Source organism: Notolabrus celidotus, chromosome 13 (genome assembly GCF_009762535.1).
Source record: "Notolabrus celidotus isolate fNotCel1 chromosome 13, fNotCel1.pri, whole genome shotgun sequence".
Taxonomy (NCBI): domain Eukaryota; kingdom Metazoa; phylum Chordata; class Actinopteri; order Labriformes; family Labridae; genus Notolabrus; species Notolabrus celidotus.
Window position 1 is genome coordinate 8,612,842 of NC_048284.1, and position 14,480 is coordinate 8,627,321.

The window sequence follows — 14,480 nt, forward strand, 5'->3', positions numbered from 1 at the left end:
TGGACAGACTGTTTCTTGTTTTTAGTTTGGAGGCTGATTTTGAAACAGGGATAAGGCACACTCATCCATGTGAGGTGATTGCTTGAAGACAGACATCATGCTCAGAGTTTAAACCACACAAGTAGATGCATCTGATCTAGTTCCACTTACTCATTTTGCATGTTAATGTAATAACTTTCTGTACTTTCTACCTACAGACTCTTCTTGCTGTGTGTAAATAACAAATTGATAGGACTTGTACAGCACTTTTCTGGGTACTCAAAGTTGCTTTACAGAAAGTGCAAATGATAAAACAAATAAATAAAATGGAACAAAGACAGAGATGTGGTGGGAGTAGAGGTTATGTGTTTTAGTCTTTTATGAACAGGAAGGTCTAGAGGTGGTTTTTAAATGATTGAAGTGAGTCAGAGTTGTGGATGTTTGGAGGGAGAGAGTTCCAGAGAGTTGGGGCAGCGATGGCAAAGGCTCTGTCCCCCAAGGTGCGGTGCTTGGTTTTGGTGATAGGGGACAGGAGATTGGCATCTGATGACCTGAGGCGGTGAGATGGGGAGTGACGTTTGAGGAGGTCGATCGGGTATGAGGGGACTTTGTAGGTGATGAGCAGGATCTTGTAGTGGATTCGGTGCTGCATGGGGAGCCAGTGGAGGTGCTGAAGGATGGGTGTGATGTGAGCTCTGGAGAAGGAGTGGGTGAGTAACTGGGCAGGAGGTCAGTGGAGAGAAGGCCCTAAAGGATGCTGTTGCAGTAGTCCAGTCTGGAGGTTATAAAAGGGTGGATGAGGGTTTTGGCAGCAGAGGAGGAGAGAGAGGATCTGAGGCCTGCAATGTTGTAGAGGTGGAAGAAGGATGGTGTTGGGTGGTGGGGACTGCTAGGGGCCAGGTCACTACCTGGAGCATGCATGTTCAGAGCCTGGGTCCATTGAATGTGGCAATGCTGTATGGGCTGGGTTGTTAAATTGGGGTGCTCTGCTAGTGGATATGATGGACAGCGGGAGCTGGCATGGAGGAGGATGGATCTGGGACGCCAGAGTTAACTGTTCAGCTTCTCTGAGGTGTCCTGATCCGAACTAAAGGAAACATCAGTGAAGGGAGGAGCTCACTTGATAACCCCAGTAATGCTGGCTCTTGATGCCCATCTGCCCTTTCTATCTCAGTCTTTGGGGGACGTAGTATCTGTGACGTCACCCATCTGTTTCTGAAGCGCTGTTTTGAAGTAGGTAAAGAGGCGGGCTTTGAGCCTCCGAGCTGAGTGCTCATCCTTTCTTTCAGCACAAGTACCTTGTGTTTATCTCAAGAAACCATCCTATTTTCGGTCTTTTCACTGTGTGAGAGAGATTTAAGTTGCACAATATCAGTATAAGAAACTTGAGACCGCCACAGTCAAAGATAATAAACTCAGGCTGTAGGTCCAGGGAGGGATAACTGCATTACTGTAGAAGCAGCTTTCCTGTAGAAACAGTCTCATGGCAGGGTGTAAACTTTACAAAACAAGTCTGAAAATGACAAACTATGTGTTAAAACAACCACTTTACCACAGTGTGTCACAGCCTCAATTGAAGATAGGTATGCACTTTAGGAGAAAGATGGTTGAAGTTGTGTTCTATGTTGATACAAACAAATACGATGATATTATAGACCTGACATTGACACAGTAAATAATATAACTTAGCCAGGTTTTGGGCTATCAAACTGTCACTGCACAAATAACATGCTGGGATGAAGGCGATACTCACACTTCTCACTCTTAAAGCTAACATCACAACAACAGCAAACCTCTGTAAACTAAACAACAAACTGAACGTCTGTGGGAACATTGTTTTGCCACCAGCCAGTGCGGTGTACACAACATAGATTTTTTTTTAGCACACCGCTTAAGAACTGTGAAGAGAGATATTCACGGAAATTGATTTATGGGTTAGACACCCACATCCAACCTTTACATCACATGGATTTATTTTTGCTTTCTACATTTCCAGCAGCTCCTGATCTCAAGTGTTTACACAGCTAAACGAACTGCCTGTTTTTTATTACCTCATCAAATAGTTCTGTCTGTCTGTCTGGATATTCTGCCATCATGACAAAATCTGGAAAGTATTGTTGAATGTTTAATCCCGTAAGAGTTAGGGGCAGTGTTTTTTAAGAAAGCCTAGGACTGTGTTGCTCTGACACATTTGAAGCGTAAGCCAGCGTATTGTTTTGGCTTAACAAACAGCGCTCGCGGTGTTTCCTCTGATATGTGAAATTGCATATCTCTTTGATCCACGGTCTTTTGCGGCGCATAAATTGGCATCTGTGTTGAGGCTTTCAGTCGGCTGCATCAGGATCTTCAGAGCAGCTGGGAAAGAAAAGAAAGGGCTCGAGAAGAGGTGGTTAAATGAGGCGACAACATCTGAAGTGAGGGGACTCATAAAGTTAACATTCCCCTGTTTGCATCTCTTATGCTTCTCTCTGTTCCCCCCCCCTCCTAGATTGATAAAGTTCTTAATTAGGGCTGCAATAGAGGATTACAGCACATGAAAGCAGCAGGGATTACAACCCCCTCTCCCATTCCCCTTCAGATTCAGTTGTGACAGATGAGCAAAAAATCCGTAAAAACATGATGAAACAATGACTAGGCAGGCTAATCCATGCAGAAGTAAACAGAAGGAACATACTGTACAGATGGAGAGCTCTGAGAGGGAGAGAGAGAGCAGCCTAGTGAATATGAGAATGGAAGAATGGTTACATGCTGTCAGCATTAGTGAGGAATAATGATTCCTACTATAGTTTAAGCAGCTAACACCACATAATAACTTCATTCTACAATCTAAACTTAAACACAGACATGGAAGGACTTCACTTTCACTGTGTGGCTGTTTCAGACGACATAAGCATTAGTGATGCTCTTATCAAACTACTACAGCCAATCTGTTAAGTAGGGATGGGCGATGATTGTCAAATATTCAAGTATTCGTTCACTTAGTAAAAATCAAAGAGTAACTTTAAATATTTTCTCATTTTAAAAGTACAATTTTTCATCGTTCTACCCTTTGCCTGGTTGTAATACGGTACTCCCGCCAGACGGTGGCTACTGAGCGTCTTAAAGATGTTTGCTATCCTCATTAAGTAACAAAAGAGGAAGAAAACATTCGCGACAGTCGCAGTGATTTTCTACATTTCTGAATCTCGCACCACTACACATGTATTTCCAGAGACTGAGGCTGTTTTTGAAACCGCCTACTATACTAGCAGTATGTACTGATTTTGCCAAAGTTCAGAATCTAGTAAGTAGTATGTGAACAAGGCCAAAATCTGCAGTATGCCAAAACTCCCCGGATGTCTACTGATCACAGCATGCATCGGACCAGTCTGCCTCGCGTACGGTTTCCTACAATGCACGGCGCTGGTTCCCCTTTTGCTTTTCTCTTCTTATTTTGACAGGGGGCGCTCTGTTTTTAGGTGATGTGAAAATGATTAAATTCCATATCAACCACTTCTTAACTTTTTAAATCATAAGTGGATGCTAGAAGGAGTTTCTCCATCAACTTGGCTGTTGTTTACTTCCGCTTTCCGAAACCGGAAATCCAGTGACGTCTGGCCCAGCGTACTGCAACACAGATCGAACAGATGACAATGATTATCGTATAGTATTTTGGCTTGAAATGCACATCCCTGCTATGAAAAACTACAAACACAATAACACTGGGAACCCTCTTTAAAAGCACAGTAGGTAAGTAGCTAAGCCTTGAAGTTTACATAGCTTAACCTACTCTGTGTGTTTCACCCTGAAGTCATTCATCACATCAATACACCTGATTCACCCTCTTTAGGTTTTTCCATTCAGTGTGGCTTTAGTAGACTCCTCTTTACACAGATTCATTGATCCTTTATGAACCAACGCTTGAGACTTTGGTTTTGCATAATGATTCTGCTCCTGGTGATTTAATGTACGCCTGACTCTGCCCACCTCTGGATGTGCATCAAAGGGTAATTGCATAAATATGGAAATACTATGATATTAATTCATTCTAGGATTTTTCTAAAAGTAACACAACTTCTCCTGCACAATTACCGCAGTAAATATCAGCCTTAAGCTGGTGCTGGTGTTACACAGCGGTGGTATTAGGTGGGCAAACACAGTTAGATTAGTTGCAGAACACCTCCACATTATGCTATTTTAAACAGAGTATATAGAATCCTGTAGTTTAAGCTGTTACAGTCTGTACAGCGGAGTTACAGTCCTCACTGAGCGTGACATCAGTAAGTAGAAACAACATCAACTTGATTGCAATCATTTTAAATTGGAGTAGCTTTACTGCCTGGGATTCTTACATCCCTGAATGATGCCACATGCTGTTTTCAGTTAAGCTTTTGTAGGATCCCTGTGTCAAAGTGTCCCTGTCCCTCCCAATTAGAAGTGCTGCTTAAAATGGGAAGTTATCCACCCAAAACCTCCAGGAGGTAGCCACTGGCTTGAGGGATTTTATTAGGTAGTTTATAGGAGGTAGAGTATAGGTTAGGGCTGGGTGATAAATCGATAACAATAATTATAGTCAATTATAGACAAATATTTGATAGAAAATTGATACATTTAAACCTGTAGTTACTACCCCCAACCACTGGAAGGGGGGGGGGGGGGGGGGGGGGCGCTAATGTGTCTTAAACGCTAGTTGCCACCCAACATTAGCAACGGCATTGAACAGCCAATCATGTCCCAGATTAAGAGGTAGGTGGGCTTAAAGACGATTGTTGTAAATTGAAATCAAATCATGCAAATTATCTCAACCTGAGAAAAATAAGAATCTACAAACTAAAACTTCACAAAAATTCAATTTTACACTAAAGACCTGCGTCAGAAATGAGGGATTCAAGAAGCTTATCAGAAAACTAAATCCGGATACAAGCTAACAACTGTCTTCAACTTTCACTCAGGGGCAAAAATCTGCCTTCAAATTTAAATGAAATAGTGATTTGATATTTATCGTGATAATTATCAATATCGACTGATATGAAAAATGTTATCCTGATAACATATTTTTCAATATCGCTCAGCTATAGCCAGCTATAGGTATAAAGGCAGAGTGAGTTTTACTACTGTGTTTGTAATTATTGTAAAATTGGCTGTATAAGGGACACTATTAATACTTTTGTTGTCATTTAAAAAGTGAGCTTTGTCCAATACAGTGTGACCAATATACAGAGAAAGGTGTTTCGGTATTATTCCTAAAATATGCTGGATACATAATGTCTTCAACCAGGCTAGCCAAGCAACTTTTTAACACTTTTCTCCCCAATTAGGGCATAATCTAGCATTTCAAGTAAACAATGGTACCTTGTTAAAGTAAATAAACCTTGTGGATTGCTGATTTGATTTAAGAGACTCCTCAGTTTGAGAGAGCAAGTGGCTAGTGGAGTGGGGTGATTTGAATCTCAGCAAATGGATCCCAAGAAGTGGGTCTGTATGCATCTCACATCCAGCAACAATACCATAAGCTGAGCTTAACTACTGTATGGGTAGCTGGCATCACAGTGATAACAGATGGTAGTAGAAAGAGCTTCACATCTGCATAGAAACTGCCTGTTGCTGAATACAATGGAAGTCTTGTGACTAATATTCCAGATTTTATGGTACCTGTTTGTTTACTGTTGGCTATATTGGGTCGTTTCCATTAAAGAAACGTCTAAACATCACAATATACTGTGCTTGTTCTTGACAAAAAAATCCTTACTGTGGCTTTAATTACTTTTCCAAACATAGCTGTTTTTAGCTGAGTGAGGAAGATGTTTAAATAGTTTGAGAAACCAAGAAATCAAAACAGGGACTGTGTCTGGTCTGAAAACCCAGCTTCAGGTAAACGTGTTCCATACTCTGCACTCTGTGTGTGTCAAACGGATGACTCTCTCTCTCACTCAGCCTCTCCTCAACTTTTCCTCTCCTAAATTCAATGATGACATCGCAAGAACGCAACTGTGAACGGGGAGCTGTAAATCTAATCCCCAAACATGCATGGGAGCATTGCCGACATTCCCACCAACTGCCTTGCCATCTGTTTCCAAGCAGACAGAGTGCTCGGATGTCTGTCTTGCTGTATGACTAAAAGGATGTCACCACTGTTGGCTGCCTGGGCCGGTATCAGTGATAGAAGTGCTTCTCTGACCCTGCTGGATTCATTAATTGCAGCAGTCTGTCTTGTGCCATTTTGGGGCACGTAGTGTGAGTGTGTGTGTGACGCCTCTACCCAGAGAGCTATGCAAGTCATTTGTCAGATGCAGATCTCTTTCAACACTCAAGAAGTCTTTTTTTCATTCTTATGGAACCAGATTACATTTCTGTCAAAATTATTAGCCCAAGAGTTAGAGCTCATTCTTCATCCTAGAACTAATTGCAATTTGGTTAATTCTTGCAGCAAACTCTATAGACATGCTTTCCATAGTGTTGACTTTGAGAGCAGCTCATCCCTTTAGGTTGGCTTTTGTATTTTTAATCAGAATCAGAAATACTTTACTTATCCCGTGGAGGGAAATTCGGGCATTACAGAGCTCTTATAAACAGTATGTAAGAAAGCTAGACATTAATAATAGAAGGAATAAAATGAGATAAAAATGAAATGAAAAATAATAGAATTAAAAAAAAAAAAATAGAAATGGAATACAATAAAATAAATATCAAATAAAATAGAATAAAAATAAATAAATAAATGAAATAAAATAAAAATAAAAATAGAATAAAATTAAATAATAATAAAGTATATGCAGAGGTGCAGAATAGTAAGAGTAACACGAGTTTAAATCATTTCAAATGACTAGCTTCACAACATTATAAGTTAACCAAGGGCACAGGAACATCTTCCACAGTGATACTCCTTTGTTGCAATGCATCTGGGTGTGAGTTCTAAGAGAATGAGGACCAGTTTTAAGGACTGTATATGGTTGGTTGTGTAAAGTAGAAAACATTGTAGGCAGTATCAGAGGCAGACAGGAGCATTGAGTTTGGTAGAGTGCCCTTAACATTTTAAAATCACATTTTGTGAAGAGATCTTCATTTACATAAACAAATGAGAAAAGAAAAGTGTGGGGAGTCTCTTTTTAGAGAATGCTTTTTAGCAAAGTATTGAAGATATGTTTTTGGAACTTAATGTTAGGAGTAAGGTTATCAACATTTTCCTCGCTTGATACTTTTCTTCATTACACTGGAGTAAAACAGTTAAATAAATGGAAATAAAAAAATAATTTAAACTGATTAAATTTAAATAAAACAAAATAAATACAAAAAGAAGAAACTATTGCATAGTCAATAAACACTTTCATTAAACTCTTAAATCACTCTGAGTTAAAAGCCAGATTAAAAGGCAGATCTTAGTTTCCTTTTAAACACACAGAGAGAGCTTGCTGCTCTTTTGTGAGTGAAAGAGAGAGAGGAGCTGTGGTCGAGTTACATAGATATAAAGTAAAGAGAGCGAGCATCACTAATGAAAACAAAGCAGTAAAACTGAATATAAGATGTTATCAGTATGTCAAATATTGGTCTCTTTTGTGATTCTTTTTCTGAACCTGAACCTTTTGTAATGTGTTAATTAAAAAAAAAAAGGAAGATGTTCCATCATGGGTACCAAGGAGTTTGATTTTTGTTGCGGTCGTATCAAATCAGGTATTGATATAGTTTGATTTTGAGTAGTAAAGTTGAAATTCTGTGATTGTGACAGCCCAAGTTAGAAGGCCCACCCATATTCAATAAGCCTGCTGGTGATGCACTTCCCCTTTCACTTAGCATCAGAGTGGTTATTAATACACTCTAAATACCATGATGCAGAACAATCCAGTTACACATGAACAATGCTAACTTTTAGCACCCATATCCTCCTGGAACATCTGACCCGGCCTCGTGGGACTGTGTTGGCATTCAAGCAGCATGATGGCATGAGAGGCCACTCAATTTAATGCCTGAATTACTCATAGCTAATTCTATTACATAATGCGCCCAGTTCAGATTTTAAAATGACATTCCTGCTCCCTGCGTGTGCTGTAGACTTTCACTGTGTGTTTGATGGATGAAGGAATCTATACAAAGCTTGTAAGTGATTTGCATTACTCCCTTTTGTAAACAGTGATATCTTCTTTGGGTACAAGCTGGCAAGATGCGCTTCACTGCTGTCTACATACCAGTGAAAATGAAGCACCAGAAATAAGACTTACTGTAGAATATATTCATCAAGGGTTGGTTTCATGAGGCCACTTCAGAGCATGTTGGAATAAAAAATAAAAAATCAGGCAATTAAGAGCCAACGTCTATAAAAAATGCAGATGTTTAGGTTGTGTCTGTAGCTTGTAGAAGAGGCAAAGTGCCAAGTATTTGATTTCCTTAACATATTCTGTCTTTTATTGTGCCGCTGCAGGGAAACACCCTCTGACAACAGGCACACAAGAAGAGGAAACAGAGGCGCAGGATTAAAAGAAGACATATCCTGGTCATTGTTCATCACTGCTGGATGGAGTCGCCTCTCTGATCGAAAGGAAACTGTTACTACTCTGAAGTTGGAGGGAAAGCTGTCATCTGTTTGCAGTAAGTTTTCCTTTTTGATCAGACTCAATCTCTACCACATGCAGAGTATAGAACTTTCAGCCAGGTTTGAAGCAGCTGCCTATTTCATGCGCTGAAGATGTGAGGGAGGTTGTGTTCTTCTGTGTCATATCACATATCGCAGATCCGCCCTGGTGCTCAGAGTTGGTTCAGAGAGGGGAATCTAGCTTTAAAGTCAGGAGGCTTTTCAAGTTGTTTCCCATCTTTGAAATCGATTCATTAAGTTGTGCTATAATTGACAGATTCTGTGATTTGGCTGTCACTTTGAGTTCTCTTCTTCGCTTGTAAAGCCCCACTGAGTCTTAATGAACCAATCAGAATTTGTGGCCAGGTTGATTTTTCTGGTAATGCAGCAGTTTGGGAGGGGTTAAGTGAAGATACTGTAGCTCACATTTCAAGCAGAGCTGAGTTCATTACTTCACATGATTTAAAACATTATGAAAAGAGAATCAGTGAGAAGCTCAGCAGTCTGTAGTGTTAGGAAAGCCCCTGATGACTTTGTTTCAAAGCTGACGTCTACCTCAGAGCTGCTCCCTAAAAGTTGATGATGTGAATCATCAGTTACAGAGTACCTGGTTACAGCATGTGTTCACAGCTCAATCACTCAATCTTTATTTATATAGCACCAAATCACACCAAATGTTATCTCAAGATGCTTTACAAACGAAGCAGGTCTAGACTGTACTCTGTTATATTATTAACAAAGACCCAACATCAAGACAGGATGACACAGCACTTCCACCAGATCCGTATCAGGTCCGTCTCCTATCTGCTCTGGTCCGGGTCTGTCCTCTCCCATCCGTCAACACCCACTGTCAATGCAGCACGGAGCAGGAGTCATGTGAACGAGGTTTTCCCGCTAAATCAAGGATTCTCCTCCTCCTCTCCTCATCCATGTTGTCTTTATGGTCCTCTGAAAACCTCTGACCTGTTGACTCCAGGCCTGACTCCGCTTATCATGACAGTTTGTTGTTGTGGTTAAGTGAAAAACGATCGGGTGATAACGCAGAGTGTTTTATTCTGAAAATCAACCGGATGTTTTAATTTTGTTTTGGTGCCTAACTTCCTGTCCTGCTCCATCTGGTCTGTGCATATTGATGCGCCGTGCTTGGGCATCTGGCAAAAATAGAAGTCTTGGGTATCTGATATCTGCAAGGGAGCAGATCCAGTGGAAGTTAACACATTGACTAGAATAAAAACCTATCAGATCTGGTACCGCGACGGATCAGAGACGGACCGGACACGGATCCGTGAGATCCAGTCCCATCTTACAGACAGGACTCAGTCGGATCTCATCGTAATCCACCATGAACAGAGCACTTTGCAGCATTTAGCAAGTTACAGCGGCAAGCACAAACTTCCTTTAACAGGCAGAAACCTCCAGCAGGACCAGACTCATGTTAGACGCACATCTGCTAAGACTGAGTTGGGGTAGAAAGAGGGATAGAGGGAGATGCAGATAGCTCATGAGGTCTCCCTTTTTCCAGGGCAAACAGACCAGGTTATGATGTGCAAGAATAAAAGTGATGCAATTTGGTTATCTGTATGTCTTCAACTGCCTCAGGACATCTGGAGGAGTGATAAGCTGAGTTTCCTCTCGCTGATCTCAACGCATAATTTACGTCAGCTGTCGGGAACTTAGCACAATTTGTGTCAGAATGAAAACATGTGAGAAAGTTAGCATTAAGAAGCCCTTGACTAAAATGTCAGCAGGGTAGAAATATTTTAAAGTCCAACTGCGAAATCATGATCATTTTGCAAGGCGGAAGCAGTCGAGACACGTTGAATACTACCAAAGACCTCTTAAAACTAAACAGGCAACAGTATCACTAATAATCACTAATAAAGCAACAGGGAAAGTCTGCTGTGCTAAAGCAACAAACTCTGGCCTTAAAAAAAGTTTGAACATCAGCTAGAGGGTGAAAAGTCCAAAAAGATGACAGAGAAGGTGGCTGAATTCACTGCTTTGGACTAGTAGCCCATCTCTGTGGTAAAGAATGCAGGTTTATGCAGGTTCATGCCGCGTTTTGGACCTTCCAGATCCACGGTATATCCTGCCTTCTCGACTCTCAGTCCAGAAACCCCTTTACCTGAGCTGTATTGCAAAGTTGTGACAACATACGAGGTGATTTAGAACATGATGTGACTGCTGTCAGTTTATAACAGACATTTGGAGCTCTGTAGTTTGTCCCATGTTATTAATACAAGTATCAGATCAGGATCCAGGGCCAAAAAAACGGATCCCTGCACCTTTACCATCAAAACTCAGAGTCTACTGCTGCCCTAGTTTGCATGTATTGAATTTTCTTCACTAAATAAGCAACAACCTCTATTATACAACATCTTGAGTTATTTGTTATCAAGAGTCTAACAGCCTTCACTCAGACACTGAGGAGGATAAGCTCCAGGATTGTGTGGATTTGGTTTGATCACATTTAATTGACAGTCCTGATACGATTTGTCTGTTCTAAGCCAATTACAGTTTGAGCTTTACCCAGCGGGCTCTGAATATTTGATGCCACAGCACCAGCCACCTATAACCCTGAACACTGAACACTGAACACTGAAGGGAGCAGACATGGAGATGATTGTTACTTGCATATGCTGAGCTGTCGCTGCGTTGATTCTTGTTGTCAATCACTCAGCTGACCACACACTGGTAGAAGATGTTTTTATAGCAGAGTTGGGATCACAGAGTTTTATTTCATATGCACAAAATCAATGAAAAATGAAGCTACATGCAAATTGAGTGCATTTGCATTGATGTCAAGTCTCACTGCAAAGTCGAACAAGGCTTCAGGCACTGGCTTATTGTGCAGGGCAAACAGAGCCCTGGTGGATCCCTGTAATCACTGACATCTTGCTGGGGTTCCAGGGTTCCAGGAGGTCCTGGACTGTGCCAAGAGAGGTAAACACATAAATCCATCCTGATGCACTGAGAGCAGCTGCAGCTGTTGGCTGAACCCTCGACAGTCTTCCTGCTTAGCAGCTCCACACACTGACACAGAGCCAGAGACAATGCTGATAACAGTGGATTCCTCACGAACACTTGATAGGAGCCGGATACAAAGCTAATGTGGAGCTTAATGGACTCTCATTTTTACTTTGCTACCTGTTTTTTCTCTAAGTTATATTTTTTGTGCATTTTCGCTTTTATAGGAGAGCTGAAGAGAGACAGGAAATGTGAGGGAGTGGAGAGTGGGGGAGGACATGCAGTGAATGGTGGAGGCTGGAATTGAACCTGCGACCTCTGCGACAAGCTATGGCCTTTGTATATGGGGTGCACGCTTAGACCACTAGACCAACGTCGCCCCCTTACTACCTAAGTTTTTTTCACATTACTTCACAATTCAGAACTTTAGTGCATTCATTTGCAGTGCTATCAGACAATTAGAGGGCAATTGTATCTTCTGAGGAGGTTGAACCAGCTACTGTTTGGCGTTATAATATATATAGATTGAATATACGGTTTATATATAGTTCGAGCTGATGATTCAACAAACTGATTGACACACTGAATCATTATCTCATTCTGTTGAGTCCACCGTAAAAATAAACCAGACTTGAGAATCCGGTTGACTCAAAAGGATCTGAAGACAGTTTTCCTCTAAACCAGGGAATTGAGGCCACGATATCCAGTCCAGCCACATCTGGCTTGCAGGTGGTGGAAGCAGAAACCCAAACAGGAAAGTGGCCTGTCATGATCTGTAGTCCTCACTGCAACCTTTCAGTGCTCATCCAAGAAGGGGGAGTGTGTTTTTTGCGTGTTAGGTGACGGCCTTGCGAGCCAGAGTGGAGTTTCCATTCTGGAGCTTAATAGATTTCAGGTTCACCACTTTTTTGAAGATCAAATGTTTGCTCCAGTGTTCCAGTTTCACTTCTTTCAACGTATCATGCTTTTAGATGAGCAATGTCTGCACTACGGCATGCGGAGGAATGTGTGAGAATGTCTTGTGCACACACAATAGGGATGATGTCATTGTTTTTTCAACTTCCATTGAGCTTTACATGAGAACAATGAAATCTGCGTGACACACTACCCCCCTTACTCTGTCCTTAGACTGCGTATGTACGTACGTGTTTACAATCGGCCCTCTGCGGTGTGTATTTACCTTCTACTTTACAGAGGTTCTTAAAATATTTACCAAGGGCTGCACTGGTTAATGATTATTTGAACAACAGGATTGGAAGTGTTGGGCTGCACTCACTAGGACACGATGTTGCAGAGAGACCAGCTCCAATGGGCTTTGTTCCTGCTGTCAGTTAGTGAATGCAGACCCAACCTCGCTGACCCTCTGTGGGTTAGAGGGCCAACCTGTTCTAGGATAGCTTGTGGACTGAAAAAAAAGTCAAAGCTAATTTATTCTTTCATTTTCAATAACAAAGGCTCAATAGAGGAAAAGGGCATGAGTTGGAGCAGGTTGGAATTCTTATGTTTTCATGTTGAGTAAAATGGTTGCAGCTGAAAAAACAGTTTTTTTGCAACTTGATAGTAAACTTGATTTTTGGATTGTGTATGGGAGTTTGAAAATGTCGTCTTAGGTCCTGATTGTGATGGAACTATTTTATTTTTTTAACATTTTATAGACCAAAATGTTAATAACCAAAAAAGAGACAGTCTACTTTATAGAGACATTATACAGAAACTTTGTCTATATTATATATATTTTTATTTTTCACACTTCATATCAAGTGACTTATAGAAAAGCGCTATTAAAGTTCTACCAATTATTATTAATATTATTATTGTACTTATTAATTATATAATCATAATACTACAATACTACTATTACTACTACTAATAATAATTAATACTAATATCATATGACTTGATATAAGGAGGATATAGTCTCATGGTTTTAAAATGGTAACCAATGCTGAAGTAACATGAACCTGCAATATGACACTCAGCCAGCAGGTGGTAACCGCATTGGTTGCCTTAAACACTCCTTGATGTCTTTGATGCGTACATGTTTAAAAGCCTCATCGCTACATGTGCAATGTCAGTCATGGGGCCTAAATCACGCCATACTGCAGCTTTTCTTGGTGCCTCGTGAAAAGTAAAAACCCACCAGTTTCTTGTCCTCTTAACTGATCTGCAAGTAAACACTGCCAGCATCACAGTTTTGCCGCCACACACTAGAACCACTTGTTGATATTTGGCCACATGTACTTGCCGCAATGTTTATTTTCAGAGGTGTCACCTGCATGTACGCGCATTGGTGTCTTGTGTGGTTTACTGGAAGCACTCAAGCTTTCGTTTTAGAAAAGTTACTGTCACAATGCTTGACATGCTAAAAAAAATACATTTGAACACAGTTAAACTATTGATGACACAAGAAACAAATCTGCACCACATGTCTTTTGGTGAATCTTTTAGGAAACTTGTCGCTACACTGTTCTCTCACCACTTTACTTTCTCAACCTGTGTCAGAGACGCTATCAGCGGGCGAAACCAAATGTGGTGGAAACAGTAACAGGGTTAGTTTTGTTTGTGAAAAAGAGACTGTCAGTCCAGAAAATAGAACATATCTGTTTATTGCATATGTGCACAAAAAACCCACTGCATTTATCTTGTTTGATTGTCTGTATTTGTCCTCACCACCATGTAGAATACAGAAAGAAAAGATGTTGTAAAGTCAGGGTCTTTCACTTTAGTGCAGCTTCCCTTTCAGGCTTTAATCAATCCAGCAGGATCATTGATCGAGTGTTGATGTGTTCAGAGTTAGCTGTGATAGCAGCTCAGCAGGAAGAGTCTACCTGTTATTGAAAAAATTGCTGTGACAGTGTCTGCATCCACTCCTTATACACAGTATATGATCATGCAAAAAAATGCTGGACTCTGGGCGTAAATGATGTTGACCTGGTCTGTGAAAACCTCCCATGCAGCCTGCTCTTTTCTCCTCCTCTTCACACCTTCATCC

At 40.8% G+C, this 14,480-nt stretch overlaps 1 protein-coding gene across 3 annotated transcripts in view; it reads left to right on the top strand.

Annotated features, from left to right (window-relative positions):
* The window catches only part of sipa1l1 (signal-induced proliferation-associated 1 like 1), a 122,002-nt gene that overhangs the window by 5,304 nt on the left and 102,218 nt on the right, over window positions 1-14,480 (top strand). For all 3 annotated transcript variants that reach the window (XM_034699077.1, XM_034699078.1, XM_034699079.1), the window contains exon 2: window positions 8,372-8,538. The gene's annotated coding sequence lies outside the window, so the exon portion shown is untranslated. The remainder of the gene's footprint in view (window positions 1-8,371; window positions 8,539-14,480) is intronic.